The 18,836-nt window shown below is 45.0% G+C and overlaps 1 protein-coding gene across 7 annotated transcripts in view; it reads left to right on the top strand.

Moving 5' to 3' along the window:
- The window catches only part of KCNG2 (potassium voltage-gated channel modifier subfamily G member 2), a 440,844-nt gene that overhangs the window by 155,018 nt on the left and 266,990 nt on the right, over positions 1 to 18,836 (top strand). Inside the window, exon 1 of one of the 7 annotated variants that reach the window (XM_068234662.1) lies at positions 15,194 to 15,312. The exons of the other annotated variants lie outside the window; for them this stretch is intronic. The gene's annotated coding sequence lies outside the window, so the exon portion shown is untranslated. Of the gene's footprint in view, positions 1 to 15,193; positions 15,313 to 18,836 lie in introns of those variants that run through there. 7 annotated transcript variants of the gene reach the window in all.

Genomic DNA, 18,836 nt, shown 5'->3' with positions numbered 1-18,836 from the left:
TTTAGGTATCCAAGCAGTGAAATACTTTCTAAGGTCCAGAAGTACCCATATGGAAGAACATTCTAGGTTTGTTGTTGATCTCCTGTACTATATACTAACTCATAACTACTTCCTGTTCCAAAATAAGTTTTACCTACAGAGAAAAGGCTGTGCCATGGGCACATCGTGTGCTCCCTCGTATGCAAACATCTTTCTTGGGTGGTGGGAGGACACGGTGGTCTTTGGAGAGGAATTGGCAATCTATACCTCACATGTTCTATTCTGGGGCCGTTTCATAGATGACGTATTCATACTGTGGGACGGCCCCAGGGGTATGTTTGTGGAGTTTGTGGAGGCTCTGAATAAAAATGACATAGGAATGCTTTTCACATATGAAATTGATCGCACCTCTCTGAGTTTCTTGGATGTACAGATTACAAGAACAGAGGAGGGAAGATTGGAAACCAAGATTTATCGCAAGGCTACTGCTATGAACTCCCTGTTAGCATGGAAAAGTCACCACCCAGTCCCCCTTAAAAAAGGAATCCCTAGGGGTCAATTTTTACGTGCAAGACGAAATTGTTCGAATCCTGAGGACTTTGAATCTGAATGCATTAATTTACACAGGAGATTTATGGAACGAGGTTACCCGGAGAACATTGTCCTTGAGGCAGAGGAAAAGGCTAAACAGACTGCTAGGAAAGAGCTAATGACCCCTAAAAAAAGGGATCAAGAACAAAAAGAGGCAACAATGCGTATTGTAAATACTTTCTCCACACAATCTGAAGATATTAGAAGGATAGTTAAAAAACATTGGTCTATCCTGAAATTGGATTCCCAATTAAATTAGATACTACCAAATAATCCCAGATTTACATACAGACGTGGTAGAAATATTGGTGACGAGCTAGTACACTCATACTTGCCAATTTCCAATAAACCAGTAAAAAAGACGTGGTTAAATACACCCTTAAAAGGCATGTTCAAATGTGGAAAATGCAAAGCCTGTGTAAATGTCAATAATTGCAAAAGGTTCTCTGCCCCAAAAGATGGGAGGGACTTTGAGATTCTGGACTTTTTTAATTGCGAAACAGAGGGAGTAGTATATGCAATGGTATGCCCATGCCCTTTGATGTACATAGGTGAGACCACTCGTCAGGTTAAGCAGAGAATCTTGGAACACATTGGTAATATCAAGAGTCCTAGAGACACCCCAGTAGCCCGTCATTTCAGAGAGAAACATGGAGGGGATACCTCATGTTTAAAATACTTTGTAATCCAACAATGGAAGATGGGACCAAGAGGGGGAAATCTAGACCAGAAGCTTCGGCAGCTAGAAGCTAAATGGATATACCGTCTTGGAACTCTGAATCCAAAAGGATTAAATGAAGGATTTACATATACCCCCTTTATCTGATGATATTTATCAGCAAATATTTAGATTATAGGGATGTATGATTTCATGTCAGAAATGTTTGGTAAGATTTCAGAAGAGGCGTAAATATTATATATACCCCCACTCATCCACTGACAAGACAATATACCCCCACTCATGACACAATACAAAAAGTTATTAATGGGACAACTGATTGACAATAAAATATGGGTTTGAGGTATATCTAGGAAATAATTGCAGTCATGTCTTATATTATAATGTAGAATGGTTGATAACATGATCCTCTGAGATAGCCCATTGACCCTTTATAACATATGAATATGAATGGATGGGGTATGGTAAATAAGAATATAAAGTATGCCTCATTACTTTTTATATGATGGGGGATGAATTAAAGAATGATCACTATTAAATATAGGAACCTTATGATTAATGGGAATTCAGGGGTTGATACTTACCTGACTCTATCAACACTGTATTGCATATAGTGGTTTGTACAGTATATGTTGTACCTCTGCGATGGGAGATTTATAAAGGAATAATCGCCGACCTAATATGGTATTGTAGCGAAATATATTAGAGAACAGATACTCACCTTATCCCATAATGACTAAAATAAAATATATACAGGAGTAATAAAATAAAAAATATGCAGTGTACTTCATGATTCATGAATGGTGGAGGAAATATAAATATAAACGAATACCCGAGAGCCATCATGGGGTTCCTGTTATATAAAAATTTAAGATCAAATACTTACCTAATTCTATATTCTTTTGAATTCATTCCAAAAGATTACAAATATGTAAAAGACTAAAGATCACAGTTCCACAATTGTTCTTGTACCTGACAATAAATGACAGATGTATTGTAAGAAAGCACTAATGATAAAAGCATTTTATGATGCAGATTAATGAAGCACTATGCGTCTAACGAAAACAATCTTTATGATCTTATTGATTGTAAAGTCTGACGGTTTGACCGTATGTTTGTTTACAAAATACAGCGCTGTTACGAGTGGAGTGAGCGCTGATTGGTGAAGGGGCGGAGAGACAGGGGAAATACTCCAATAGGAGCTGTCTGAGAGCACCCTGTCGTGGAGCCACATGAACTGGATGACGTCCGCAGAGTGGGAGGTTGCCTGGAGATATTGGGCCAATGAGAGGCGTCCAATGCTTCTCTATGGAACAAAAAAGCGGCGTTTGCCGATATTAGCCGGTTTTATAAAGGGACGTCTAAGGGTAAGACATGTGGCTGGTATTACTACCCCCACCATGCTGTATGATTTTGTGGACATAAATATATTTAGAAATAGCGTTTTTTCATATCATTGAGGCGCATAGGATAGCCAATGAGATTGGCAGAATGACTGTCTAATGACCGCTACAGCCAATAGAAACAGGTTTTTCAGAGGGTGGATACAAAAGCATACTGCCCCACCCCTCTGACCAGTATATAAGGCTGAGAGGGACCACATCTCAGTTGATGCTTGACTGAGCGTGGGAGCACAGCTCTCACTCTTTATTTTCTTTACATAATGATTGCAATGTGATGTCTTTATGCACTTTATACTTTAGCACTTAGCACCTTTTTGTCCCTGACGACGGCCCCACTAGAAGGGGTTGAAACATGTTGGATTGGTGGTGGGGGGCTTTGTAAATAGCACTTTAGCAATCTCCAGTGAGGAATAGGTGGGACCAACTGTTATATGGACCTTGAGGTCATATGTTGATCACTAATATACACCTACCTCATAGGTTTTAGAGGAAATATATGAATACGTGATTTTAGATTGATGATTAAAAGTTAAATTTTAGAACTGCAAATTCTCTAAAGGGTATCTTGTTGTTGATTTATCTATAGGCACAGTCTTGACCAACATCTTGGAACCCTGATCGATCAGTGGCAACTAGAGCAACTAACCAATCCATGAATGGGTAACTAGCAACGCACATACATGCCCTGCTTGTTACTTTTGTTTTTTGCTTGCTGTTTTACAACGCTCTCAACCTAATATGCTGCATATGCCTTCCCTGCTATGAAGTGTTACATCACATGCTATGAATGAACTTGTATACTAACATTTACCTGGCATGATATTGCTTAACCACACAAGATTCTGCGAATGAGGATTGTTGTGGACTTAGCTGGGGGCCGCACGAGCTTTGTGTGATCAGTATCAATTGGTTGTTCTACAGCGATCTGCGATTGGGATCTTTCTATGTATGAACTGTTGGATTACTTGTTGCAAGCTGTGCAGTAAGGATTTTACACTAATATTCATTTCCATCTTTTCAGTCATGGAACCAACTTCAGGACCATAGTCAAGACTGATTACCCCATTGAAGATCTAGTAGACTTGGGGACTGCAGCCCCATACCTCTATAGTGATGTCAGTAGGCTAATTTTAGAATAGATTAGATTTATATGTGATTGGAATGTGTGATATATGTATTTTTGCATAAAATTATGATGATCTAATATCATTCAATATTATTATTTTTGTAGTTTTTCACATGCGCCCAAGAGTCAATCCTTTACTTTGTTGTTTTTTGTTAGTAAATTAGCACTTGTGCAGACGCAGTCATGCACACAACTGTAGAAGGAAGTGTTTGTTGCAATTGCAATAGCACCAACTCTACTCACTACATCAGCAATACTCAATTATTTCTTAAAGAGGAACTGTAAGCTCAAAATAATTTATTGCCAGCAGGTAGCCTATACCCAATTTATAGATGAAAACCCAGTATTTTCTGCTAGAAATCCAGCATTTTGCTGGAATTACACCTTTAAGTAGGAAGCCACGCCCCCTCATGAGGCTGCTCCGCGGCTGTATATTCATTAAGCTTGTGCGCACTGCCTTCTGGGTAGTGACATCATGGTTTGCTAAGGGGGAAAAAAACAGCAGTCCTCACTGTCATCAAGGTGGGACATGTGCAGGAGGCAGAAGAAGTTTATCTTGCAGCCTCCGATGGGATGATTGATCATCCCTCTCTGCCCTGTGAAGCTGCCGCTGCCACTATTAGGTCAGCGACATGTGTTTAACTCTCCTCATCCCAGCTGGAATCCCTCTTGTCAGCTCTTCCTACAGCCTCCGATGATCTTATAGCTCTGCCTGCATGTCATGTGCATTCACCCGACACCCTGATGAAACGCCCAATGTGGGCGTGAAACGCGTCGGTGGGCGGAGCTTTGTCTGGCTGAGTGGTTGCATACTAGTGACATCACTTCTGGCGGCCGCCTCCATCCTGTATCCAGTACCAGCGTGGCTGGCGTGGTCCGCGTGTTGTTTATACACGCAATGGAGTCATCCAATCCGGTGATCTGTGCGGATACTGGAGCTACCATGTACATGGCCTCAATACACTGAACGGAACAAGCGGTACTGAATATACGGAAAAGGAACCAGTGCACGGGTGAGACCCATCCACACTTTCTAAAGGCATTACACCCAAGGTTGTGAGGTGATAAGATATCCGGAGATTTGATTCCTTATAGCGGAACTTATCAATTGAGAATTGGACATTATATTCTCCACCAGAGGGGGCCCCCGTTATACATTGGGACATGGTGGCAGGTTGGAAGGTGAATGTGTGCGCGGGCGATTGTGAGGTGAACATTTAGTCTTTAGGCTTAAACTCATGATGGTTGATCTGTATTTAAGGCACAGGTTGTGGACCACTCATGCATGATACAGGCTCCGCATGGTTTGGTTTTAAATATGGGGAGGGTTTTTGAGACTATTCGAGGGACTATTTAACTGCTTCCCGACCGCCGTATAGACAAATGGCGGCCAGAAAGCTGACGCCGCAAGGACCGCCGTATTGACAAAATGCGGCGGTCCTTGTATGTTCCGGGAGTCGGAAGCCCGGCACTTTGCCTCTGCTCGCCGGCCACTTAGCAGCGCCGGCGAGCGGAGGAATCCGCATGATCAGCCAAAAAAAAGTATAAGGCAGTTTGTTAGGTAAACAAAGTGCCTTAATCGTGCTTCCTCCTCGCCTCGTGGTCTCATTGTTGCAGAGACCACCAGCGAGGAGGAACCACTTGTGAGTATTCAATACACAGTGCTTTTTTTGCCCTCAGCGTCCCTGATCACTCACCCCAGGCCTCATACCCCCCCTGATCACCCCAGCAGACCCCTGCCTAGCACCCTTGCACCCCTACAAAACCCCCACCCCCCCCCACCTGCCACTAACTAGCGACGCTGCCCCTTAGTTTAGGTCCCTAACTGCCTCCTAGTCACCCCTGATCCCCCCCCTACCTTTAGATCACCCCCAGACCCCATCCCAGACTACCCCCCTGTATACTGTATACATCTGTATACAGCTACCTTACCCTCTGATCCCCCTCTGATCCCCCTCTGATCACCTGTCTATCACCTGTCCATCACCCCTCGGCACCCCCACCCATCAGAGCAGACCCTAACTGCCCCGCGGGGGTAACCGATCACCTGCCCAGGCCCTCGATTGTCCTCATACCCCCCTTCTGATTACATCCCCTGCTCTTTGTTTACATTTGTCCTCCCCAGCAATCACTAACTGATCTTTGATCAGTAACCCCCTGTGTCTGCCTCCCATCAGATCAGGACTCAGTCTGCCCCGTGCAGGCTCCTGATCAACCCCCCACCCCCTCAAATCGCCCTCAGACCCCCCCCCCCCAAATCACCGTCCAAGTGCATTGTATTTGACTGTGCTGCGCTTGTATTCGATTGTGCTGCGCTTGTATTTGATTGTGCTGCGATTGTATTTGATTGTCCCGTGATCTGCTTCGATTGTCCCGTGATTGTTTGATTGCCTGAGACCCCACTTCCCACCACACCCAACCCCACCCTCCCCCCCACCACCTCCAACCACCACCTTCCGAGTGCATCAGATTTGCTTGTGCTGTGATTGGAGTCGATTGTTCTGTAATTGTATTTGATTGTCCCGTGATCGACTTCGATTGCCCTGTGATTGTTTGATTGCCTGAGACCCCACTTCCCGCCACACCCAATCCCACCCTCCCCCCATCACCTTCCGAGTGCATCAGATTTGATTGGGCTGTGATTGGATTCGATTGTGCTGTAATTGTATTTGATTGTCCCGTGAACGGCTTCGATTGCCCCGTGATTGTTTGATTGCCTGAGACCCCACTTCCCGCCACACCCAATCCCACCCTCCCCCCATCACCTTCCGAGTGCATCAGATTTGATTGGGCTGTGATTGGATTTGATTGTGCTGTAATTGTATTTGATTGTCCCGTGATCGGCTTCGATTGCCCCGTGATTGTTTGATTGCCTGAGACCCCACTTCCCGCCACACCCAATCCCACCCTCCCCCCATTACCTTCCGAGTGCATCAGATTTGATTGTGCTGTGATTGGAGTCGATTGTGCTGTAATTGTATTTGATTGTCCCGTGATTGTTTGATTGCCTCTGAGACCCCACTTCCCACCAACCCCAATACCTCTCAAATACTCCCTTTTTGCTAGGTAGGTGCTCTTTTTTTCTGGGTAGTCTCGGAGGAAAACCCCATAAATTTAGCAATCCAAAATGGCAAGAAGGGGGCTTTCCGATGACGAGGTATACAGGTACATGGACCAGTCGGATGAGTTCTTTTGGGAAGAATCATCCGTCGAATCTTCCGGGTCCGAATTTGAACCTGTAGAAAGCAGTGGTTCCCTGACCGATAGTGATGACGAGGCTATGGTCCCGGCTAGAGCCAGGCGTACCAGACCCCAAGTCGTTAGACCGCAGGTGGCGCAGGATCCGCCTCAAGGGCAGCAGGGTGGTGCTAGCGCTGTTGATAGTTTTCTTGGTGAGGCAGGCACCAGCAGCGCAGCATCTCCTGGACTTAGTGCCAGTGCTTCCGTAGACCCTGGCGAAGTGGTGAGCGTCAGCATGGAAGTTGAAACTGGTACGGTGGCAAGTGCAGTTGTACCCCCGTCGCAGCCACCAAGAAGAAGACGGGCCCGTAGTACCCATAGACTCCCAGAGGTGCTGGCACAACCAGATTGGCAATCCCCTGATTCCGCCGCACCCGTAGTGCCCCCTTTCACCGCCCAGTCTGGAGTCCAGGTGGCGACAGCTCATCTAGGAACGGCCCTAGAATTTTTGCAGCTGTTCATCACCCAGGTTCTCTTGGACTTAATTGTGGTTGAGACCAACCGTAAAGCCACACAATTCATCACCGAGCACCCGGAGAGCATGTATGCCCAGCCTTTCGGGTGGAAACCAGTCCAAGTTTCCGACATTAAAATCTTTTTGGCCCTTATCCTTCACTTGGGACTAATGAAACAAAATGTATTGCGGTCGTATTGGTCTACGAACCCAGTACATCATGTTCCCTTGTACCCTGCTGCCATGTCCAGGACACGATTTGAGTCCATCCTGCGCTTCCTGCACTTCAACGACGACGAAACCTGTCATGAAAGGGGAGACCCTGCTTATGACCGGCTCCACAAAATTCGGCCCCTCATAGACCACCTGTCCTCAACATTTGCAGATGCTTATATCCCTGAACAGAACATCTGCGTAGACGAGTCCCTCTTACGCTTTACCGGGCGCCTTGGCATCAAACAGTACATCCCAAGCAAGCGCGCCCGGTATGGGGTGAAACTGTATAAGCTCTGTGAAAGGGCCACAGGCTATACATGTCGTTTTAGGGTCTATGAGGGAAAAGACTCAAAATTGGAGCCGGTCGGATGCCCTGACTACCTGGGGAGCAGTGGAAAGGTTGTGTGGGACTTGGTGTCACCCTTGTTCCGGAAGGGGTACCATCTTTTTGTGGACAATTATTACACAAGTGTGGCCCTCTTTCAGCACTTAAAGTTAGAAGGAATCCGATGCTGTGGCACTGCGCGGCCTAGTCGCCAGGGCTTCCCCCAACGGCTCATTAACACCAGACTTCAACGGGGGCAGAGGGCCGCCTTGCGTACTGAAGACCTGCTCGCGGTGAAATGGAGGGACAAGAGGGACGTTTACTTTCTGTCCACCATTCACACAGAAACGACAGTCCAAATTCAACGGGCAACTAAGGTCATTGAAAAGCCCCTTGTCGTCCACGAATATAATGTCAACATGGGAGGGGTGGACTTCAATGACCAGAGGTAAGCGCCCTATTTAGTTACCCTGAAAACAAGACGCTGGTATAAGAAAGTGTCTTTTTATCTGATTCAATTGGCAGTTTACAACAGCTTTGTTCTCTACAGTAAGGCTGGGAGAACTGGATCTTTCCTCCAATTTCAGGAACAGATCATTCTGGACATCCTGTATCCAGGAGGTGCCAGGCCCCCCCCCCCCCCCCCCCCCCCCCAGATGCAACTAGCCGACTGCATGGTAGGCATTACGCCTATCAGATTCCGTGTGCCCCAGGTCAACGCATCCGAAGAAAACGTTGTCGTGTCTGCAGCAGGACTGGAAGAAGGAATGACACCAGTTTTTATTGTCCCCGCTGTCCTGACCAGCCTGGCCTATGCATAGGGGAGTGCTTTGAGAGGTACCACGAGCAGGTACACTATTAGAACCTAGGGAACTCCAGACACAGGAGTAGGCACACACTCGCTGGTCTTTCGCACAATGTCCCAGGTGGAGGAGAGGTGAGCTTGAAAACCAAAAAAATGGGTAAGCATAAAAGTGGGAAGAAGGATCGGTTTCCATGCTTGATATTGCTGATCTGTCCTGGGTTGGCGATATAAGACGGCATGTTTGAATTTCCCTTGAGTGTGGACACCCCCGGTTTATATGTGATTTGGGCCTATGATGATGCTTTAATGCCACACAGAGTCATCTCTATTGGCAGGCATATTGCTGTATCCTACAGGCATAATGCTGTATACTAAAGTTCTGAGGCCCAGTCACATAAGTTGGTGGCTCACCCTGAGTGCAGGGTGGCACGGGGTGTCTCTCTCCTGAGGTTATCACTGCCATTGATGTGGAGCAAGGTATGTTTGCCGTTCATTTTTCCTTTCAGCCCAGAGTGCATTACTTGTATACCCAATATAAGGAGTATAGCAGAAACTCCTAATACTGGCCATACATGTAATGATTGCAGAGACCCTAAAATGCCAGGACAGACTCCACAAATGACCCCATTTTGGAAAGAGGACACCCTAAAGTATTATGTGAGGTGCACGGTGAGTTCATAAAAGATTTTAGTTTTTGTCACAAGTTAGCAGAATTTTTTTTTTATTTTTTTTTTTAACAAAGTGTCATTTTCCGTTTACTTGTGACAAAAAATAAAATTTTCAATGACCTCACCATTACCCTCATGGAATACCTTGTTGTGTATTCTTTCCAAAATGGGGTCATTTGTGGGGTTTGTTAACTGTCCTGGCAAGTGGGCGGGGTGCTAAATTGTGAGCACCCCTGTAAAGCCTAAAGGTACTCATTGGACTCTGGGCCCCTTAGAGCAGTTAGGGTGCAAAAAAGTGCCACACATGTGGTATCGCCGTACTCGGGAGAAGTAGTACAATGTGTTTTGGGGTGTATTTTTACACATACCCATGCTGGGTGGGAGAAATACCTCTGTAAATGACAATCTTTTGATTTTTTTACACACAATTGTCCATTTACAGAGTTATTTCTCCCGCCCAGCATGGGTATGTCCATAGTTCATAGAAGATTTTATTTTTTGTCAAAAGTTAGTGGAAAATGACACTTTGTGAAAAAAACAATAAAAATCAATTTTCCGCTAACTTTTGACAAAAAATAAAATCTTCTATGAACTCGCTATGCTACTAACGGAATACCTTGGGGTGTCTTCTTTCTAAAATGGGGTCATTTGTGGGGTTCCTATACTGCCCTGGCATTTTAGGGGCCCTAAACCGTGAGGAGTAGTCTGGAAATCAAATTCCGCAAAATGACCTGTGAAAGCCTAAAGGTGCTCATTGGACTTTGGGCCCTTTAGCGCAGTTAGGGTGCAAAAAAGTGCCACACATGTGGTATCACCGTACTCGGGAGAAGTAGTACAATGTGTTTTGGGGTGAATTTTTACACATACCCATGCTGGGTGGGAGAAATATCTCTGTAAATGGACAATTGTGTGTAAAAAAATCAAAAGATTGTCATTTACAGAGGTATTTCTCCCACCCAGCATGGGTATGTGTAAAAATACACCCCAAAACACATTGTACTACTTCTCCCGAGTACGGCGATACCACATGTGTGGCACTTTTTTGCACCCTAACTGCGCTAAAGGGCCCAAAGTCCAATGAGCACCTTTAGGCTTTCACAGGTCATTTTGCGGAATTTGATTTCCAGACTACTCCTCACGGTTTAGGGCCCCTAAAATGCCAGGGCAGTATAGGAACCCCACAAATGACCCCATTTTAGAAAGAAGACACCCCAAGGTATTCCGTTAGTAGCATAGCGAGTTCATAGAAGATTTTATTTTTTGTCAAAAGTTAGTGGAAAATGACACTTTGTGAAAAAAACAATAAAAATCAATTTTCCGCTAACTTTTGACAAAAAATAAAACAGAAATTTTACTTTATTTGAAAACTGTCAGCACAGAAAGCTAAAAAATCATTTTTTTGCCAAAATTCATGTCTTTTTTGCTGAATATAATAAAAAGTAAAAATCGCAGGAGCAATCAAATAGCACCAAAAGAAAGCTTTATTAGTGAGAAGAAAAGGAGCCAAAATTCATTTAGGTGGTAGGTTGTATGAGCGAGCAATAAACCGTGAAAGCTGCAGTGGTCTGAATGGAAAAAAAGTGGCCGGTCCTTAAGGGGTAGAAAGCCCTAGGTCCTCAAGTGGTTAAGGGATTGTGCTTTGTATTGTAGTGTATCTTATTGTAATAAACTCATTTTTGCATATTGGTATAATTATGGTGGCCTTATGACCTTTCTTTGCTAAATAGCTATATAACCCCACTAATCCCCCCAACCAGGTGAAGTCACATCTGCGCTGCTCCGTCAACAACCCCTCCACACCATTACAGCCACCTGAGAGATCAAATCTTGATCTCCATTGGGCGACATCAATCCATGTGGCGAAAAATCTTCCAGCCCCTAGAAGTCTCTGTGTCCCTCGCCACAGTTCCACTCTCACCCGGTGTTTTACTGTCTCCTCTGTACAGCTGGGAGGCTTCTACTCATGCATGAAAGCACCTGTGCGCCACTGGTGGTTGCTCTCCTTTGACCAGGAGTGTTCTGCGCAGATACAGGGGAATACCGGGTGAGAGCGGAACTGCGACAAGGTACACAGAGGCTTTTAGGGGCTGGAAGAAGCCCGAGGTAAGTAAAAATGCACTTAGAATTTTCGCCTGATGCATCCAGGCTGGGTTCACATATGACATAGCGTAAAAGGCTGCATTGTATGTCATGTTTTATTTTAATGTTATGTGCAGTGTTTTTTTGCGTTTTTTGTGTGTTTGCATTTTTTAACGCAAATGCGTTTTTCATGTGTTTTGCATGCGTTTTAATGCGTTTGCAGTTCGCATATGCGTTTTGTATGCATTTTTATATTTACATTTATGCAAATCACTAGGAAGACAACAGGAAGCAGAAATAATTCACAAATCCTTTTTTTTTTTGTTTTTTTTAAAGCACATAGAAAAAATGCATACAAAACGCAATCCATTGCGTTTCCAATGACTTTCATTATGTGCATTTTGGCGGCGATCCTGCAAAATATGCAACAAAACCAGCATTCTTGAAACGCATACTGTAAATCGCAGGTCTCTTTTTTTCTGCATCCCAATGACTAACATTGTTGCATAAAATGCAGCATTTTACGAAACACTAGCATTTTTGCTATGTGTGCAGTTCACCCGGCCTCAAGGCAGAGCTCCCCAACCCTGTCCTCAAGGCCCACCAACAGTGCATGTTTTGCAGGAAACCACAAACATGCACAGGTGAGGTAATTAGTGTCTCATCAGAGCTGATTTACTACCTCTGTGTATTTCCACAAAACAAGGGGCTTGAGACAAATAGCATGCCTTATCAAAGTTACCATGCCTTATTAAAGTTAACATGCCTTATCAGAGTAGCATAGCGAACTTATGCCTGCTAATTGGCAATGACGAGAGCTCCACTCGTCCTGCCCTGAGCCCCTGCGGGTATGTAGCGCTCGCTATGCTACTCTGATAAGGTGTGCTAACTTTGATAAGGCATGCTACTTGTCTTAGTGAGTCAAGCCCATGCACTGTTGGTGGGCCTTGAGGACAGGGTTGGGGAACACTACCTTAAGGGCTCTTTCATACTTGCAGCTGGAAGTGGTGAATTCACCGCCTGTCGGACCCCCAATGGAATCACATCTGAGCATGGCTGAAGCCGTGCTCAGACATAACATGTCGTGGTTCGCTGCCGCCACTTTCCCTCTTTCAAGACTGATGTACATATTTATGTAAATATATGGATTTTCCTACTGAAAAATGTGTTTAATTGGCTATAAATTTTATTCCTATCCTTTAAATTGATATTTCTTAATTTCAAATGTTGATCTGAAGAAAAACTAGTGATGATAGAGAGGACCAGTTTGAATTCTAAAATTACATCTTTTGCTTATGAATTTTTAGTGGTATGCATGGCTAGGGGTGTGTCAGGGGCATGATTAGAGGTGTGGCAGGGGCGTGTCCCTCTTTCTCATCTCAAAAAGTTGGGAGGTATGGTAAAACATCTGTAAAATTACCAATATATTACTGTTGGAATTAGCCACTGCCCGACACTAGAATGTGTGTAATTTTACAGATATACTACTAGCGGCTTTCCCAGGTGCCCTTTTCTATGCATGCAAGTTGGAGGTGCAATACTAATTTGCCCACCGTTCCTCCTTGCTAAAAACAATCAGTGTTGGACAGGACCGGCGGAGGCTCTGGATTTTCCCCGGTGGGCCTTTTTTTTTAAAGTGACATCGCCTGACGTCAGTGGCCCCGGGGGCCCTGAGCACTATGGCCGGGAACAGGAGGGGGCACAGCACAGGAAGGAGGGGCAGCGGTGGGCATAGAGCGGCGGGCATAGAGCGGTGGGGAGCCTTCCACACTCCTCCCTCCAGAATGTATTGCAGGTCCAGCGGCAGCGAGCGGGGAACAACTTACTACTTTCTGTACAGTGAGAGCGTGATTGGACAACAGTCAGAGAAGACCAGACCAGAGCAGCAGCATGCAGAACTGTAACCGGAAAGTAGTAAGTTGTTCCCCGCTCGCTGCCGCTGCACCTGCGATACATTCTGGAGGGGGGAGTGTGGAAGGAGGAGCCCCAGGTGAGGGGGTGGGGAAGGCTGTGCCCCTCCCCACCACTCTATGCCCATCGATACGCATCCTTCCTGCGCTGTGCCCCCTCCTATCTTTTCCCGTTCGCTGCAACATTTTGGTCTGGAGGGGGGGTGTGGTTTGGTTTGGCCTCAGGTGAGGAGGGGGAGGACGCCCCCCTCCCTGCCACTCTGTGCCCGCTGCTCCCACTTCCAGGAGACACCTGTAGACCTGGCTAACTAAACTGGGGACACGTATAGACCTGGCTACCTAAGCCCAAGGCTGAAACTTTTCTTTGGGCCCTTAGTGTCCCAGTCCGACCCTGAAAACAATAATGGGTCGAACTTCTTAAAACTGTGGAAGCAGAAACCTCAAGCACCAGTATGTTGTAGTCTTAACTGTAAGCTGGTAATCAGGGCCGGCCTTAGGTTTCACAGCCGCCTGAGCGAAACCTTATTTTTGAGCCCCCCCCCCTTCATCCTCTTCCCACGTGCATATACACACACTCACGCACGTATACACACACACAGACCCATATGCAATTCCCCTTTTCTCCTGAGATATCTCCTAGAACAGTGGTTCCCAACCTTTTTGACGTTGTGACACATCACGCCAAATGCTCAGATCTCTGTGACACGTCATGTATGTATAATAGAAAAAATACTATTAATAACCACGAATGGATGGAGTGCATGATCCTGAATACACTTAAAAATGAAGGCTAGAACCTTTCAGGAATATTAATAAAAACAATCAGTGGGACAGTGAGCCGCCTCCCCCCCCATTTAGAATGATAGCACAGCACTGACAATTTGCACCACACGTTATAGCCGCAGTGCGCCCCCCCCCCCCCCCCAAAAAAAAAAAACACCCTCAGACTCACTATAGGTAGGTAGCCAGGTATAGGTGCCCCCAGTATAGGATCTCATGTGTAGGTGCCCTCAATATAGGTTGCCAAGCATAGGTGCCCCCAGTATAGGAAGTCAGTTGAAGGTCTTCATCCCCCCATAGGTAGCCAGGCATAGGTGCCTCCAGCATAGGTAGCCAGGTGTTGGTGCCCTCAGTAAAGGTAGCCAGCTATAGGTGCCCTCAGTATAGTAAATCAGGTGTAGGTGCCCTCAGTATAGGCAACCAGCTATATGCGCCCCCTTGGCAGCTGGCGCCCTGAGCGGAACGGTCGCTCATATCAAAGGCCGGCTATGCTGGTAATAGCCGAGTTCTGAACCATATTTCTTTTTTTGTCACGGTCATCTGTTTTGTTTTTACTCTTCCTTAGTTCCAGTCACATTATTATACAAAAATGACGATAAAGTGAATAGAAAAAGTAACAACTTGCAATATTAGCCATAAAGAAAGCGAGAAGGTTACATATGGCATTTCCTTCCGCTTGCCGTGTCTCCCGATCTCTCTAGCGTTACCATGGACAGAAATTACAGCGTGTAAAGAAGTTGATCAGCAAAGCGAGCAGAGCTCAGTCAGTGCTGGCGTCAGGTGTGCAGCACGATGGAAGCGCACCCTACCTGGCACCCTGCAGTGCACTCTCAGCGCTGACTCACCCACATCCTTACTGTACAGGGGCGGGGCTGAGGGAGTGAGCGCTGTCCCCTGTGCTCGCTGTACTGAGCCGTGGAGAGGGGAGAGCAGCGGGAGGGGTGAGGAGCGGCGTGCCTAGCACTCTGTCTGCTCTTGGCTGCAGCTCCATCGCTCTTTGGGACAAGAGCACAGGACGTGCGAGAAGTGGAGGAGGCAGATGAGCAGCGCATACATAGTAAGTCTTCTCTGTGTGCTTTACAGACACACACTCTCTGGCTGACTGTGCTTTATTAGTATTTGCACAGATGTGTACTCAGTTATTGGTAGACTGTCGTCTGCAGTATATTCTGATTAGCAGAAAGCACTACATTAGTCTTTATAGATTGAGTGCTTCCTTACACTAAGATAATGAGCGAGTCGCCGTCACTTTCTTGTCCTCCCTCTGATAAGAGGTGCAGAAGTGAGAGCTCTCATCAGTATCTGTGAGATTTGTGGGACGCAAGTTTAAGTAGACATCACTCTTTAGAAGTTCCAATTGTTTCATCAGATGCAAACTTTCGATGCGATTTTTTGATAGAAAGTAATAGGAAGGTAATTCTCGAATAATAAAAATAATCGATTGTTCCCATAAACGGGTTGATTAGGGCATTTTCTCTCTTCTAATTCAATCATAAAATCCAATATTTGGATTGATTATATTTTCTGTTCCAATCGAGCATAGGATCGTTTTACATCGATTTTCGACACACACTGAGCAGTTTTCTGTACAATTCAATCATTAAAAGCGCATCGAAAGATCTGATGAAAAAATTGTAGTGTTAAGGGGCACCTAGCTACTGTAGGGCAGATCTTTCTGTAAAGCTCCTTTGCAAGAGGTGAGGTTGATGAAGCATGGAAAGCAGTGGGGCTGTTGTGTACGTTTGTGACTCACTTGTGTTGATCATTGCTGTTGTGGTCACATACACCAGCAGTGGCATAGCATGGACAATATTACTGTATTTACTGAAGATTAGGCACCATGGAGCAATAGGTATTCACCCTGGTTACTTTCGCTAGGCTGTGTCAGTGTGCATGTGTGCCAGAACAGTTTGGGCTTCTGAGAAAGGCATGATGTGTTGTAAAAATGGCAATGATGACAATTTATCTTCATAAGATGACTCATATCCATCCATTTAATATAAGAAATCTGTAGATCGCCACATACTAAGTGCAGTGGGGGCCACAAGAATTGTATTAATATACCATTATTGCTCTATCACTCACTGTAATTGCTGCACTGGTTTTTCATATCTATTTTTCAGAATGTTATAAACAAGAAGGAACGGGTGAAGTGTTATCACCATTTGATAAGATCTCAAACTGCAGCATAGTAGTAATATAATATTTATTACTGTTTGTATTTGATGAATTACAGAGTGCGTCTTGCACAGGCTAGCAAGTTGCAACACCAGCCACCCTTCTCTGTGCTGCTATAATTCTGGTGTATTTTGGGTTTGGCAATTGAAATTATGACTGTGTTGGCCAAGTTGCAAGGCACTAGCTATATCTTTGCAGAAAGTTGATGCATCATGTACAGTAGCCTCAGAATAAACAGATAAACTATCATATTTTATTATACAACACATGGGGTGTAAGAATTCTTTTTTATATGCCCTTGTAGATTCATGGTTGTTCCTGTACTTTGATTCCTGTCTTACTAGAATAGACCTGCAGATGTAATTTAAAGCAAACCTAAGCTAAAGCCTGGTACACACTTTCAATTATGATTGGCCAATCACTGACCAATTTTACCACCTATATGTAGTATGAGGGTTTACCTACACAATCTACTCATAATATTTAATATCTTTTAACTCTCATACTACATGGAAAAGGTAAAATTGGTGAGGGATTGGCCAATCAAAGTTAAAGGTGTGTACCAGGCTTAAAGTGTCCTTCATTAGATCCCATATCAGTTATTTTCTACATATTTCAAAAAGATTATTTTGCTAATGTACACAACTGTCATACCTAACCAGCTAGAGACAGAGTTGTAGGTTATGTGTCATGGGGGCTGCCATCTTGTTCCCTGCAAGCTCCAAAAAGAGTTAATAAATGTAATACAATTATATTACTGTATATTCCTGCGTATAAGACTACTTTTTAACCCTTGAAAATCTTCTGAAAAGTTGGGGGTCGTCTTATACGCCGGGCGTCATTGATGCCGGGTGACACTCCCTATCCTGTTACCGCCTCTCAAATCTCGCTGCTGAGGGAGCGCAATCTATTCTTCCATACCGCTCTGATAAACAGGTAGACAAGGAGAGCAGACCAGTCTACTTAAGGAGAGTTGACCAATGCAACAAGTCAATTGACTATATACTGTTATATACTGGGTAACACATACAGTACAGCAGCAGTATCTGTTCATACACAGCACCAGTACATGATTTTTTTATTTTAATTTGGTGTGCGTTGGAAGAGGGGTAGTCTTATACGGTGAGTATATCCCAAACTCTATATTTTAACTGGAAAAGTTGGGGGGTCGTTTTATACGCCAAGTCGTCTTATACGCCGGAATATACGGTATGTGCATATGACAGTCTTTTCTTTTTTAAACTTTACTTTTTTAGTAAACGTTTTCATGTAAAACAGAAATTAACATATGTCATTACAGTGACAGTATTGTATGAAACACAAAAGATACATTGTCCAGAGATAAATTACTGCTAGTCTTTTTATGACTCTAAACAGTTAATTTCTGCCTCCAGGTTTCTCTGAAATAACACTAGGCGGGAGGGGGCAGTGCAGGTAGCCACTAGCCAGCTACTATTCTAGACTGCTTGTAAAACTGATAACAGAGAAAGTAAAGATATGGAAAGAGTGGGAAATTACAAGCAAACTAAAGATAGGTGTATAATCCTGGTTCAGGAGAGCACATGGAAACAACTTTTATTTTTAAAGTGGACCTGTAAAGCCTTGTACACACGCTTGATTAAAGAGAGTCTGAAGCCTAAAAAAATACCTTTTTACCGGGCAGTCCTCTTCAGCAATAAGACCATAGCTGAAAAGCTGCATTCTCGCAGCAGAACGATCAATTAATACCCGAAACGTTCCCGGTTGTGCATTTTGCTGCCCGGGGGAGGCAGAGCTTTGAGGCCGATCTCCGCCTCCTCCCGATCCCTCTCAGTGAAAGAAGACTGAGAGGGGTGGGAGGAGGCGGAAATTGACGCGAGCAGAGGCAGAGCTACTGCACAAAGCTCTGTCTCTACCCGGAAGGAGCCCCGAATTTTGCCCCGGGTATTTCGGCGGTATTAATTGATCATTCTGCCGTGAGAATGCGGCGTCTCAGCTATGGTCTTATTGCTGAAGAGGACTGCCCAGTAAAAAGAGGAATTTTTTAGACTCTTTTAGACTTCAGACTCTCTTTAAAGTAGGCTGAGGCGTACAATAAGGTCCACCTCAGCCAATAATTAGGCATGTGCACAGAGACTACCGACCTGCAAGCGATCCACATGGTGGATTAACTCACCCCAGCAATGGCTGATTCTTTTGCACACGCCATTCCTCCACCTGCCATGTGACATCACGCATGCGCAGCTCCCTTGTCCCTCCACCCTGCATAGCTACAGAACGTGTTGTTAGCTACACAGCTGACATCGCTCTGTGCAGCCCAGCCTAGCGATGTCGCCTAAGGCAGTGTTTCCCAACCAGTGGTGCCGCGGCATGTTGCCCGGTGTGCCGTACAGGTCTGGCCTCTCGCCAGACCTGTACCTACTT

The sequence above is a fragment of the Hyperolius riggenbachi genome, chromosome 5 (genome assembly GCF_040937935.1).
Source record: "Hyperolius riggenbachi isolate aHypRig1 chromosome 5, aHypRig1.pri, whole genome shotgun sequence".
In the NCBI taxonomy this organism is placed as follows: Eukaryota; Metazoa; Chordata; class Amphibia; order Anura; family Hyperoliidae; genus Hyperolius; species Hyperolius riggenbachi.
The sequence above is the reverse complement of the archived record's forward strand: the minus strand, read 5'-3'. Positions and strand labels throughout refer to the sequence as shown.